This window comes from Apium graveolens, chromosome 11 (assembly GCF_009905375.1).
Source record: "Apium graveolens cultivar Ventura chromosome 11, ASM990537v1, whole genome shotgun sequence".
NCBI lineage: Eukaryota > Viridiplantae > Streptophyta > Magnoliopsida > Apiales > Apiaceae > Apium > Apium graveolens.
The window spans coordinates 166,233,933-166,246,403 of record NC_133657.1 but is presented as its reverse complement, the minus strand read 5'-3'; the positions used below and the strand labels follow the sequence as shown (position 1 = coordinate 166,246,403).

Genomic DNA, 12,471 nt, shown 5'->3' with positions numbered 1-12,471 from the left:
ACTCCATAATTAGCCAAAGTGTCCACCTTTATTGTCAAAGCCTTAAGTTGGGCAGCTATAGCAGTTGCTGCATCCAACTCCAAAATTCCTGCAACTTTTCCCTAAGTCAGTCTCTGGGAAGGTATCTGGTATTCATTAGCAGCCATCAGTTCAATAAGTTCGTAAGCTTCATCATAGATCTTAGCCCACAAGGCTCCTCCTGATGCTGCATCAAGCATGGGCCTAGAAGTAGGACCCAATCCATTGTAGAAACAGTTGATAATCATCCAATCAGGCATGCCATGGTGTGGGCACTTCCTTAGCATCTCCTTATATCTATCTCAAGCCTCACACAGAGATTCTCCAGTTTGTTGCGCAAACTAGGTAAGAGCATTCCTGATTGCTGCAGTCTTCGCCATGGGAAAAAATTTAGTGAGAAACTTTTGAGCAAGATCTTCCCAAGTTGTGATAGAACCTGCCGGTAGAGAATGTAACCAGCACTTAGCTTTGTCCCTCAAAGAAAATGGGAAGAGTCGCAGCTTGATAGCATCTTCAGTCACACCAATGAACTTGAAAGTGTCGCAGATCTCGATGAAATCCCTGATGTGCATATTGGGGTCTTCGGTAGGAGAACCCCCAAACTGAACTGAGTTCTGTATCATCTGGATCGTGCTTGACTTGATCTCAAAAGTGTTAGTCGCGATGGCTGGTCTAATGATGCTAGACTGAATGTCATTAATCTTAGGCTTAGAATAGTCCATCAAAGCCTTCGGATTTTCTGCTTGATCACCCATAGATACTACAATTAGCTCTTCAACTTTCTCTTCTTCTTCTACCTTCTTTTTTTCCTCAAAAACTTCCCTACGAACTACCACAAGTTCTTCCTCGACTTTATCTAGTGTTTTCTTACGAGAACGCGTATGCATACACCCTCGCTAGATCACCTAAAATAAAACAAGGAAACAAATAAGTAACAATGTCCGAGTCAATAAACTTTAACGACCATTGATGGAAAGCACATAAACTAGTAATTAACACTCCAGTCCCCGGCAGCGGTGCCAAAAACTTGTTAGTCGCTAAACACGCGCTAATATTATACGCAAGTATACGAGTTCGCAAGTAGTATAAGATATAAATAAAATTCGATCCAACAGAGACTATATTGGTTAACTATCTAAATTATGCACCTAAGCAACAATGTATGGTTATTATTCAATGCTAAGACAATAACAAAGTGAGGATGTTTATAACTAAGAATTACGCTAACAATTATAACTAAGAGAGTAAAATAGACTGGATTAATTTATATGACAAACATGGGATTCTAACTTCATTAAGTACTTCATTCAATAGTTTTATTAATCTCAACCTTAGCATGCAATGGTGATGATACTAATCAGATAACACGAAACTGATAAACGCCAATTTTCGTTGCGCGAGTACCATTCTACCAGACATCTAAAAAAGAGATAGACGCTGAATATGCACCAATTATATTGAGACCCTAAATGTCTATAGAATCTGACAACCTAACGGTTTAAACACAAGTTATCTATCTTGATTATATAGGGCAAGTAAGATGGTTAAAATTACCTACGAATCATGCATAACAATACATGAACCTATGATAGCATGGCAAGTTCTAAATCCTTAAATTGACTTTCGCTTCATTAAGAATTAACACGCTATCTTATAAGTTCGCGATGCTCACAAGACGAATAAGCACAACCATAACTAGGATAACATACAATCACCACACACTAAGGCATCAAATAATTTAACTAAAGAAATCCATAAATAAATCCGCTAGAACCCCACGATAACGATTAGCCCATAATCGAACTCATTGCCAATGTGGGTTCCAATGAAAACATGAAATAACAAATGTATTCTTTATACGAATAAATAAAACCAAGTACAAACAAGAATATAGGTTCAAAAAAACAAGAAACAAGCATCCAAATTACAACTCAAAATAAAGATTCACAAGAATAAACTAGATCGTCTTCGCCTTTGTTGAATTGTGCCAAAAGGTCTCTTGTCGTTATCTCCTTCCTTGATGTCTTGAAAACTCTGAATATCTGAATATATCTAAAAAACAACCTAAGTTATGTTTATATAGCAGTCCATGCATTCCCAGGAGTACAGAATTCGAATTGAACAAGAATCATGATTTTTAAATCCTGACCCAGCGCGGGCGCGCGCTTCACCAGCGCGGGCGCGCTAACTTTCTGTTCCCCCGGCGCGGCCGCGCGCAACACTAGCGCGGACGCGCCTGCCTTCTGCCAAAACTTATTTTTTTCTGCTTCTTTATTCCTCGCAGCTTCGAGCCAATCTTTCAAATTTTTATTTCAACACATCCTAAATACCATATTAGCATCAAAATAATGCTAATTCACCTGATTCACGAAGTAAAGCCTGAAATGCAAAAACACTTGAAAACACGTTAAAACACAAATAACTTGAGTACAAATACAACAACTCAAAGCTTATTAGAGCATACATAAGTGTCATAAATGCCACTTAACATGTGTGAGAAAACTCATTTATCTCTCTCAAGAAAACAAATTTAATATATAATTTTAACTAGCTTTCCTTTTCATCAATCCATGTCTCTTCCATAATCTACCATCCATTCTCTTTTAATTTCCACCATTCAATCCACCTAAATTCTACAATAAATAAACCCCCACCCCAACCCAATTTATTCAAGATAAGAGCCACAAAGTTGCTGGAATTGACAAGAGGTATACTCTCTTTATCTCTTTCAAAATTCTATACACCTACTTTTTCTCAAAAAAATTCTCTCTTTTATATATTATCATATATACAAGGTTTTTGTTCCAAAAGCTTAGATTCACCCAACCAAGTTTCCTCCCACAAAGTGAGCTCATTTACTACCACTCCCCGGCCTCCCGAATGGTTGCCCAAGTTCGTCCAAAGTGTCAAAATCCTGCCAAACCTCTGGTGAACTTTTTTGGTGAACTTTTTCGTGTGTTTTCCAAAAGTGATAACTTTAAGCTTCTTATTTGAGTTCTTTTTATTTGAGCTTTATACTTAATTTCTCTACTTCATCTTAAGCTTTTATACTAGATCTCTTATAAAGAACGTTCTCAAAGGTAAAGAGAACTAAGATTCGAACTCAGATTCGAACTCAGATTCGAACAAGTACTTGATCTTCGAAAAGAAACACATAAATAAAAATATCTATAAATCAAAGTACTTAATCTCCAAGGGTAAGATTTTATTTGACATAACTTAACAAGTTGGCCAATTAATTGCACTTTATTTATCACGATTTTGGCCAACACATATCGTGCATATTAAAGATTATGAAAGTATCTTATAATCCCTACTAATATCTTTAGTGTTCCGATGGGTTATATTCGATATAAACACTTCATAAATTGTCAAATATCAAGATGGATTAAGTTCATGAGTTAGCTAATCACTTGTATTTTATTTATCTCGATCTTGGCTAACACATATCGTGCACATAAAATATTACGAAAAGTATCGTATAATCTCAACTAACATCTTTAGTGTTTCGTGGGGTTATAACTCGAGATATATATAAACATTTCATAATTATCCATCAAATTTAAAGACGAATCAAATCCACAAGCTAGCTAACTAATTGCACATAATTTATCTCGATCTTGGCTAACACATATCGTGTATATAAACAATTATGAAACATATCGTATAATCCCACCTAACATCTTTAGTGTTCTGTGGGATTATAATTCGATATATAAACTATTTGCAATTATTCGTCAAACTTCAAGAAACACAAATCTTAAGCCAATTACTTGCACGTCATTTATCTTGATCTTGGCTAAAACGAATAAATCATATGTAAGGAATATGTTGTAGGCTTGATGATAACTTATCAAAATACTCTAAGTAGATAAGTTAAATATTTTTGTAGCTATGAACGGATGGCCATATTATTTATCCGTTGAAATAGTAGCTTATATGAATAAGTTTGTAGCACATTCTGTATACTAGAATAGTTGGGGGGGGGTTTGGGAGTTTTAGTTATTTCTAAGTCATGTTGACTACTAGCTAGATATACAAAATCAGAGGGTTAAGTGTAAATATAAAATGCCTTGTAATTTTGTATAAATGAAAGAGTATCAACTGCTATGGGAATAACTTCAACTTCTAATCTACAAAGCTTTAACGGATGAGCTAGTCGAGTTTCAATGGATGAGCCAGTCAAGTTTCAAAGGATAACATGTTGTAAAAGACATGCTTATAGTTCAACAAGACTAAGACATCTTGCCAACCCTAAGTAAGTTCTATTGTTATCTTAATTTATATTTTGTACTTGTAACACTTAAAGTCTGTAAAAATACAAAGGAGCAGACTAGAGTCTTTTTCCTAAAATAGTATCAAGCCTAAGGATTCTATCTGGAAGAAGATCAAGAAGATCATGCCTCAGAAGAATTTTGAAGAAGCTTGGAGTTGAATAAATCTATTTGGAGAAAAATATTCTAAGTCAAGATCTCTACAAGTCACATATTTGATGTTATAGAGAAGTCATTCGAGAACTCCAAAGCGTACCGACGGATGAGGAACATCCATCGGGATAGTAGTTTGGCTATCCGACGGATGATTGCTGTTAGGCACATCCATCGGGATACAATCACTACTCGACGGATGAGCAATATCCACCGGGATAGAAGAAATGAATTTGGAGTGGAGAAGTCAAGAAAGCTACTAGAGAACTCAGGAAGATATCGACAAGCCAAGTTGAAGAACTGAAGATTGGAGATATCGACAAGTCATTCCTTCACTAGAGAACTCAGAGTTATCGATAAGTCAAGTTTAATTAGAAAACTAAGACTTATCTACAAGTCAAAGTGAAGATGTGAAGACTACAGATCTCGACAAGCTGAAGACCTCTACAAGCCAAAATAGATATATAGTGCTATAGATCTCGATAAGCCTATGTACTTATCGAGATGTCGAGTGTTTTATAGATCTAAACTGGAGATCTCGAGGTATAATCTCAAAGTACAGAATTGCAGATCAGTTCAATATCCAAGATAAACAATCAACAAAAAATCCAATAGCTAGATTGACAAGTCTACAAAAAGCAGTTTGAAGAGTGTGCAAGATCAATGGCAAAGATTAACTGACAGAGGAAGATTTAAGTAAACACGGGATGTCAAAGATATGCTAAACCAGAAATGGAAGATTTGCTTTTCTATAAATAGAAATGACAAGTGACAGTTTAGTAAAGCTAATAGCATGTTTATTATCCACTGTGTAAACCAACAACTAACTAAGTTATAAAGTTAACACTGGTCCTTAAGTCAGAAGTAACAATTTACCCCCTATATGTGTTATTCATTTCCTAACAAGTGGTATCAGAGCAAGATCTGAAAGTAAACAGATTCAAGATCTTGGAAGAATGAATACACAGAAAATCAGTAGCATCAAAATTCCTACCTTTGACAAAGCTAACTACACTCTTTGGAAAAAGAAAATGATGCTGTTTATCAAGATGGCCAATCCACTCTATATTCAAATCCTCAAGAATGGACCCTTCATTCCTATGGTAAGAGTTGAGGAATCTACAGATGGAGACATGGTCATACCAGCTCATTATGCTCCAAAAGTCCCAGCGGAGTATTCTGACCCTGAAAAGGAGAAAGTCTCCCTGGATAGCAGCTTGCAATTGATATTGATTGAGTCACTTGACAATGTGATGTACAACAATATTGTCAACTGTGACACTGCCAAGCAAATATGGGAGTAGATTGAAATAATCTGTGAAGGAACTGAGGAGGTTAGATCTAATCAAAGAAGGATACTGATTTCACAGTATGAGGGTTTCCTGGCTAAGCCTAAGGAAAACATTACTGATGTGTTTGAAAGATTCAATAAGATGATAAATGACTTGCAGCTTCATGACAAATACTATGAAGCTGAAGAGGTGAATCTAAAGTTCTTGCTTACTCTTCCTGACCATTTGGAACGGAAAATCTCAACAATCAGGGAAGGGAGAGACTTGAGCAGAATAACTCTGGAAGTTCTATATGGAATTCTCAAAACATATAAACTAGAGATGATTCAAAGGCAATCATTGAGATTTGGCCAAGGACATGTTGTAGATGGTTCAAGTGATTTAATAGTAAATGAAGGTCAAACATCTAACGATGAACCAAGATCTCATATTCCAGTTGCCTCAACAAGTGAGCAGGGAACAATTGATTCACAGGAGCAAGTCATACTAGAGTTGGAAAAGGATAAGTTCTATACTCTTGAAGAACTGGATAAGCTAGATCAGTCAATGGCATATTTAGCTAGAAAATTCTCTAACATTAGAGTACAGAAGCCAAGGTACCTCAGGAGTAAAGGACAATCCTTCAACAAACACAACAGCTGGAAAGAGAAAGGGAAGTACAATTCTGACAACAAGAGTGGTTACAAAACTAGATTTGTTGAAAGATCTAATATAAGGTGCTTCAATTGTGATGAACTAGGCCACTTTGCTACAGAATGCAGGAAACCCAAGAAGGAAAAGAAAGACAAAGCTTATCTTGAACTGGAAGCAAAATATGAAGCTCTTCTAAAAAAGCAACAAAGCAAAGCTTACATTACGGAGGGAAAGAGTTGGGATGATTCAAATAATGATGAAGAAGTGGAAGTTGGAAACTATGCTCTAATGGCTTTGGAACAAGGTGAATCATCCTCATCAAAAGCACATACACCAACTCTTACCACTATTGATTTAAATGTGAATCAATACAAGGAAACTGTTGAAAAGATGAGCACAGAAATGTTTCACATTCATACAAATATGGTTGCTGCTAATGAAAAAGTTAGCAGATTAACAAAGATAAAGGAGAAGCTCGAGAATGAGAAGCAAGAAACTGAATTGTTGCTGGTTGAGCTTGAAGCTTTAAAACAAGAAAATGCTTATCTCAAGAACAAGCTCAAGTGTGCAAATGAAATTGAAGAAGTGTTAAGGGAGAAGCTAGAAAAGAATGAAGTAAAGATGAAATCTTTCAGAAATGCATCTGAACTGGTCGGACAGTATCATAAGAAGAATAAGCCATGTGCAAACATTGCTATTGGCCTTGACTATGATGACATGAGTGACAAAAAGAAGACTGTAGGTGACAAAGGGAAAGCAAAGAAGACTGAGAATGCTCCAACCTTTTTGAAAGAGGTTAATGCACCTATATTCAAAGCATGTGTAGTCAACTTCAGTGAAGAAGAATTGATTATCAAGCAAGAAATTGCTAACGAAGATAAAGAAAATAAAACTGAAGAATCAGTTCAGTCTTTCAATACTGAAGAGAAGCTTATGAACAAACAAAGTCCCAAGACTCCTGTTCAAGAAACCAAAACTGAAGATACAAGAAAGAAAAAGAAATATAGAAATGGGAAAATAGGGATAAACAAAGGCAATAATTTCACTTATGTTGCAAATGCTCCTAGACAGAAATGTGAAAAATGTGGCTCTACAAATCATCTAACTCACCTTTGTAAGAAGGTTGTTAGCAAGCCAGCTGAAGGAACTTGCAAATACAATGAAGCAAATTCAAATGATCCATATTCATTCTATGACAAGTTTGACTGCATTCCTTGCAACTTGAAAGTAATGAAGAGTTGCCACAAACTGAGAGTAGGCCTTAAAAAAACATGGAATGAGCCCACATCAGAAGAAAAATGTGCACAACAGTCACTGAATTCTATCTCTTCTAAAATAACTCATTCTACTTCTGCAGAACAAGTTACTAAGAAGAAACTACCCAACACTGCTTGGGTTTCCAAACACACCTAAGACTCAGTGTGTGCAGGGCATAGTGAAGAGAGTCATCTGGATGTGGATATTCCAGGCATATGACAGGTGGTAAAGCCCTGTTATCACAGTTTGAGGAGAAAGCTGGCCCATTGGTGACCTTTAGAGACAACATCAAAGGATTCACAATGGGATATGGCAAGATTGTTCTGGAAATTTTATCTTTAAATGATGTAGCATTGGTAGCTGCTCTTGAAGTGAATCTTCTCAGAGTTAGCATTTTGCAGACAATGGTCTCAAGTCTTATTCAACAAGAAAAATGCATTGTTATCAGCAAGAAAACTGGCGAAGTTGCTCTGAAAGGAGCAAGGGATGGAAGCTTGGTTGTTGAAAATTTTGACTCAACAAATAAGGATGGTATTTTTTGCTTCTACACCAAGGTATCAGGAGAAATAAACAAGCTCTAGAATAAAAATCGGTCTCACTTGATTTTCAAGAAAATTAACACCTTGTCAAAAAGGGAGTTGGTAAGAGACATGACTAAGACGAAACTTCCTCTAGTTAAAGTTTGTGAAGTCTGTCAGATTAAGGAAATGTAGAAACTACTCAACAAGGGAATCATGGAAATGGAAGCTCATCTCATACACATGAGTTTAATTACACAACCTCAGGGGGAGAAAGAGGATCTTCAGATATTGGAAGGAAGCTCAACTTGGGATTATGGTATCCCAAGGGAATAAGTTTTGGAGCTGTTGGTCTCTCAGATACATATTTTGCTGGATGGAGGGTTGACAAAAAGAGTTCCAGTGGAAGCTGTCAATTTTGTCTTTCAAAAGACTTGTATCCTGGTATAGCATTAAGCTCATTCTTGTACCAACAGAAAAACAATTAGCTGATATTTTTACTAAACCTGTGGATGAAGCATCTTTCACTAGATTTATAAGTGATATTGGATTGCTTAATTCTTCATCCTAAGGCAAGAACTCAGCTAACGTTTTGCAGCAGATTAATATCCAGTAAATCAAAATTAAATTGATTAAATTGGAAATTAACTGAAATATGAATTATAAATATTTTAGAATTCTCTGCATATTTATTTTTCAAATTTAAAATTAACTTGGAATTTTTCAAATTCCAAGAAAACTGCTCAGTTGTTAATTTACATTCTCAATATGTAAAATTAACACAAGGCAGAATTACAAAAACCAAAAGTATATAGAGAACTGAATTCTCGATAAGTATAAATTGACTTCTCGACAAGTCATTTCAGGACTTTTCGAGTGAGTCCTCGATAAGTCAATTTACTGACTTCTCGAGTGACTTCTCGATAGGCTTAAAAGTGACTTATCGATAAGTCCTTGTAGAGCTCTCTAGTAATGTTTATTCACAGAGTTCTCTACAAGTGAAATTTCTGACTTATCGATAACTCAGAAGTGAGATAATTTAAATTGATAAATTATTTTGGTAAAATACTTTTGGAAAATTTATTCTAATTTTATTTTAAATTTATTTAAATAAAAGTTAGAATTAGTTCAGACCACTTTTTGGACAAACTGGGTAGTTATTTGACATCTCGATAAGTCAATTCTGAGTTCTCTAAAAGAGTAACTTAAAATGACTTCTCGATATGTACTTCTCTTCTCAAAATGACTTCTCGATAGATAAACTCCAAATGTCTATTTTTGAGTTCTCAATAAGTCATCTACTTTTACTATAAATACGCATACTTTTTGATACATACTCTTACTTACAAGTTTCGAGATTTAAGAGTGACCTAGCTTTAAATCCAAAACCGTTTTCTCTCTCATTTTTCATCCTTTCTCGGAAATTTTTCTCCCATTAATTCTCATCAATCAACAATGGCCCAAATTGTTGCAAGGACATTTATCCCAGAGAAAGGAACTAACTATCTTTCTTTTACTGATACAAACCAAGCCCCGAATAGTTTTATGGGGTTTGTGAAGCTGCTGGCTGAATCCTATCTTGCAGCTGCTTTGACTGCTAATCCAGTACTGTATCTAGATGTGCTGCATGAATTCTGTACTACAGCTGTAGTGAGGACCGATGTAAACAATAACTCTCTTTCTATGGCGGTGACATGCACAATTGGAGGCCAACTAATAGAACTCAATTATCAAGATATGAATAGAGCTTTGGAGCTGCCAACTGAGAATCTGGTGGAGGTACCAACTCCTGATGAGCTGACTAAGTTCATGGACCTCATCAACTATGGTAAGAGAATCAACCTGTCAAGCTTAAATAGAATCAATCTAAGGAAGGAGTGGTCATTCATCTTTGACTCTGTAGTAAGGGTCTTTACTTGCAGAAAAACAGGATATGACAATATCTCAAGTGTTGTGCAAAAGCTGGTGTATTAAATTGCCCACAACAGACACCTGAATGTTGGTATGCTGATCTTGGAAGAACTTGCAACGAGGCTGATTATGCCTCTGACAGCTAGAGGTAAGGAAATTTCTTTCCTAAATTTATTATGTCCACTTTAAATAATAAAGTAGCTGACATACACCTACTGAATGGTATAGATAGTACTAAAATAGGCAACTATAAGCAAGTGTCCAAAATAATATTTGGCTCACTTACTACAAATAATAAGTTCAACGTAAGTCTGAAAATTACTCCATTTATGTTGGATAGATTTAGGACCTATCCTTATCATATGCCTGACATGAGATCTAATGCACAATCTAGTACATCTATGATTCCTGAACCTGTGGAAGTACAAACACAGGTTCACCAACAGGGATCTTCTCAAGCTGCAACCATTCTTTCAAAATCTTTAGGAGCATGGGAACCAACTACCTCATCTTCTCAAAAGGGTGAGGTCAGTAAAAAGAAGAGAAAGGGGATAAACCTAGCTGTGATAACTGAGAGTGGTGAGGAGAGAGCTGAAAGAGAACCACATCTGGTCAAAAGATCCAAAAGAAGTAAACAAACTGAGCTGACCACTCTAGCCACCTCTGTATCCTCCCAACAGGATGCAGTTGTAAAAACAACTAGAAGTAAGTCTGCACAGCCTGCACAAGAAGCAATTCAAGTGTATGGTAGGAGAAATAAGGAAGGCACACACTGTGAGAGCACATGGATACTTCTGCTCACCACCCAGACACCTCATTCAGATGGTGAGAGGCTACATGCTGGGGTAGACCTTCATGACACCATCACAAACATGGGGAATCATCAGTCTTTACTGAAGACCCCATGGATACTTCTAATGCACCTTCATGTGCAAAACAGTCCTCACAGACTGAAAGGTTTGAGGGTAGTACTTCTAAGGGAGATCTATCTAAATCCTCTCCAACTCAATTGGAGGTTCCTCATGTAGGAACAACTCCCCTCACAACTCTTGTAATAACCCCAATTTTTGGAATTTTTGAAACACGGATGAATAGTAACTTTTTGCTGATGATGCTGATTAAGGGAAAATTATCAGACCACGCTATATAGGAGTACTGTTATGGAAATTCTAAGATCGTATTAGTATTCCATAAAGTAAATGAGTGTATGTAAAGGTCGTTAGAATTCGAATCCGGACACTTTAATTTTTCCCGAAAATCCATCAGATACCGAAAGAATTGAGTATAAATAACATGATTAAAAGGATTTAAATTCAAAGATAATAAGAGAGGATCATAAAAGGAATATAAAATATTTAGAAAGGTTTAGGGGAACCCAAGTAATAAGATCCCGGATATGATCCCTCAAACGACGAACGAAAACGAAAGTTAAGCGAACCATATAACAGATAAGCGGTCATTAGCCAAGTAATTAAGTACTAATCAAAGGGATTAGGGGATGATGACATCATCCAACCATAAGGTTTGAACAAGTGTCCTTGTGATGATGTAATCAAGGTGAGATCATTACTTTATTAAAGCAAAGATATTTTGAAAGGTTAATTTTCAACCAAGCATTTCATTTCATTCAAAAAAAAAACCAACCAAGCAACATTCTTGCTCTCGGCCAAAATAATACCACCAATTTCAAACTGCCATATCTCCTTCAATACTCACTTAAATGTTGTGTTCTATAGCTCTTTGAAAAGGTATTGAGATGGCCTACAACTCTTGTGTCTCGTCCAAATAATCATGGTAAGACCCTCATATTTACAGTTTATTAAATCAGACTAATTGTAACTCCAAAAGTTCTAACTCATTTCTTGAACTCCTTTGCAAGTTTGAACATGATAAACATAGATCAAGGCTCTATTAAGGATTACAATATATTGTAAGTAGTTTAAGGATCTAAGGAAGATATAAACTTCAAACCCTAACTTTTATTTTATGATTCCATTAAGTTTTATTGAAGTATTGTTAGTATTAAGGCTTGATCTTTGATTATAACTAGTTTTGGTGGATTTGTATTAGTTTTGAATATTGGGTCTTTGATTGGTTGGATAAATTGGTAAAACTTGGAGTTGGGGACTGAATTTATAGTATGATGGTTGAATATTGTTGTGTTGGTGGCTGTGAGTGAATTGATGAGGATTTAGAATGGTAATTATTTTGGAAATCTCGTAAATGTTGGGAACCACGGACTTAGGGTGTTACTACGTTTTACGATAAAGATTACGAAAAGAGGATTACCCTGTTAATGGTTGATTCCACGCTCTTCTATTATATTCCCAAATTCCCTTGAGCGAAGTGTGGCCTCCGTCTTCTCAAGTTATCCTCTCTTCTTGCTCCTTGGTGGCTACAATATGTTTTCACCCA

General features: G+C 36.0%; 1 non-coding gene across 1 annotated transcript; it reads left to right on the top strand.

Annotated features, from left to right (window-relative positions):
- Window positions 1-276: 276 nt before the first annotated feature.
- LOC141699429 (small nucleolar RNA R71) lies at window positions 277-383 on the top strand. Its single transcript, XR_012565893.1, has one exon. It is a non-coding gene; the product is annotated as a small nucleolar RNA R71 (small nucleolar RNA).
- The last annotated feature ends 12,088 nt before the right edge of the window (window positions 384-12,471 follow it).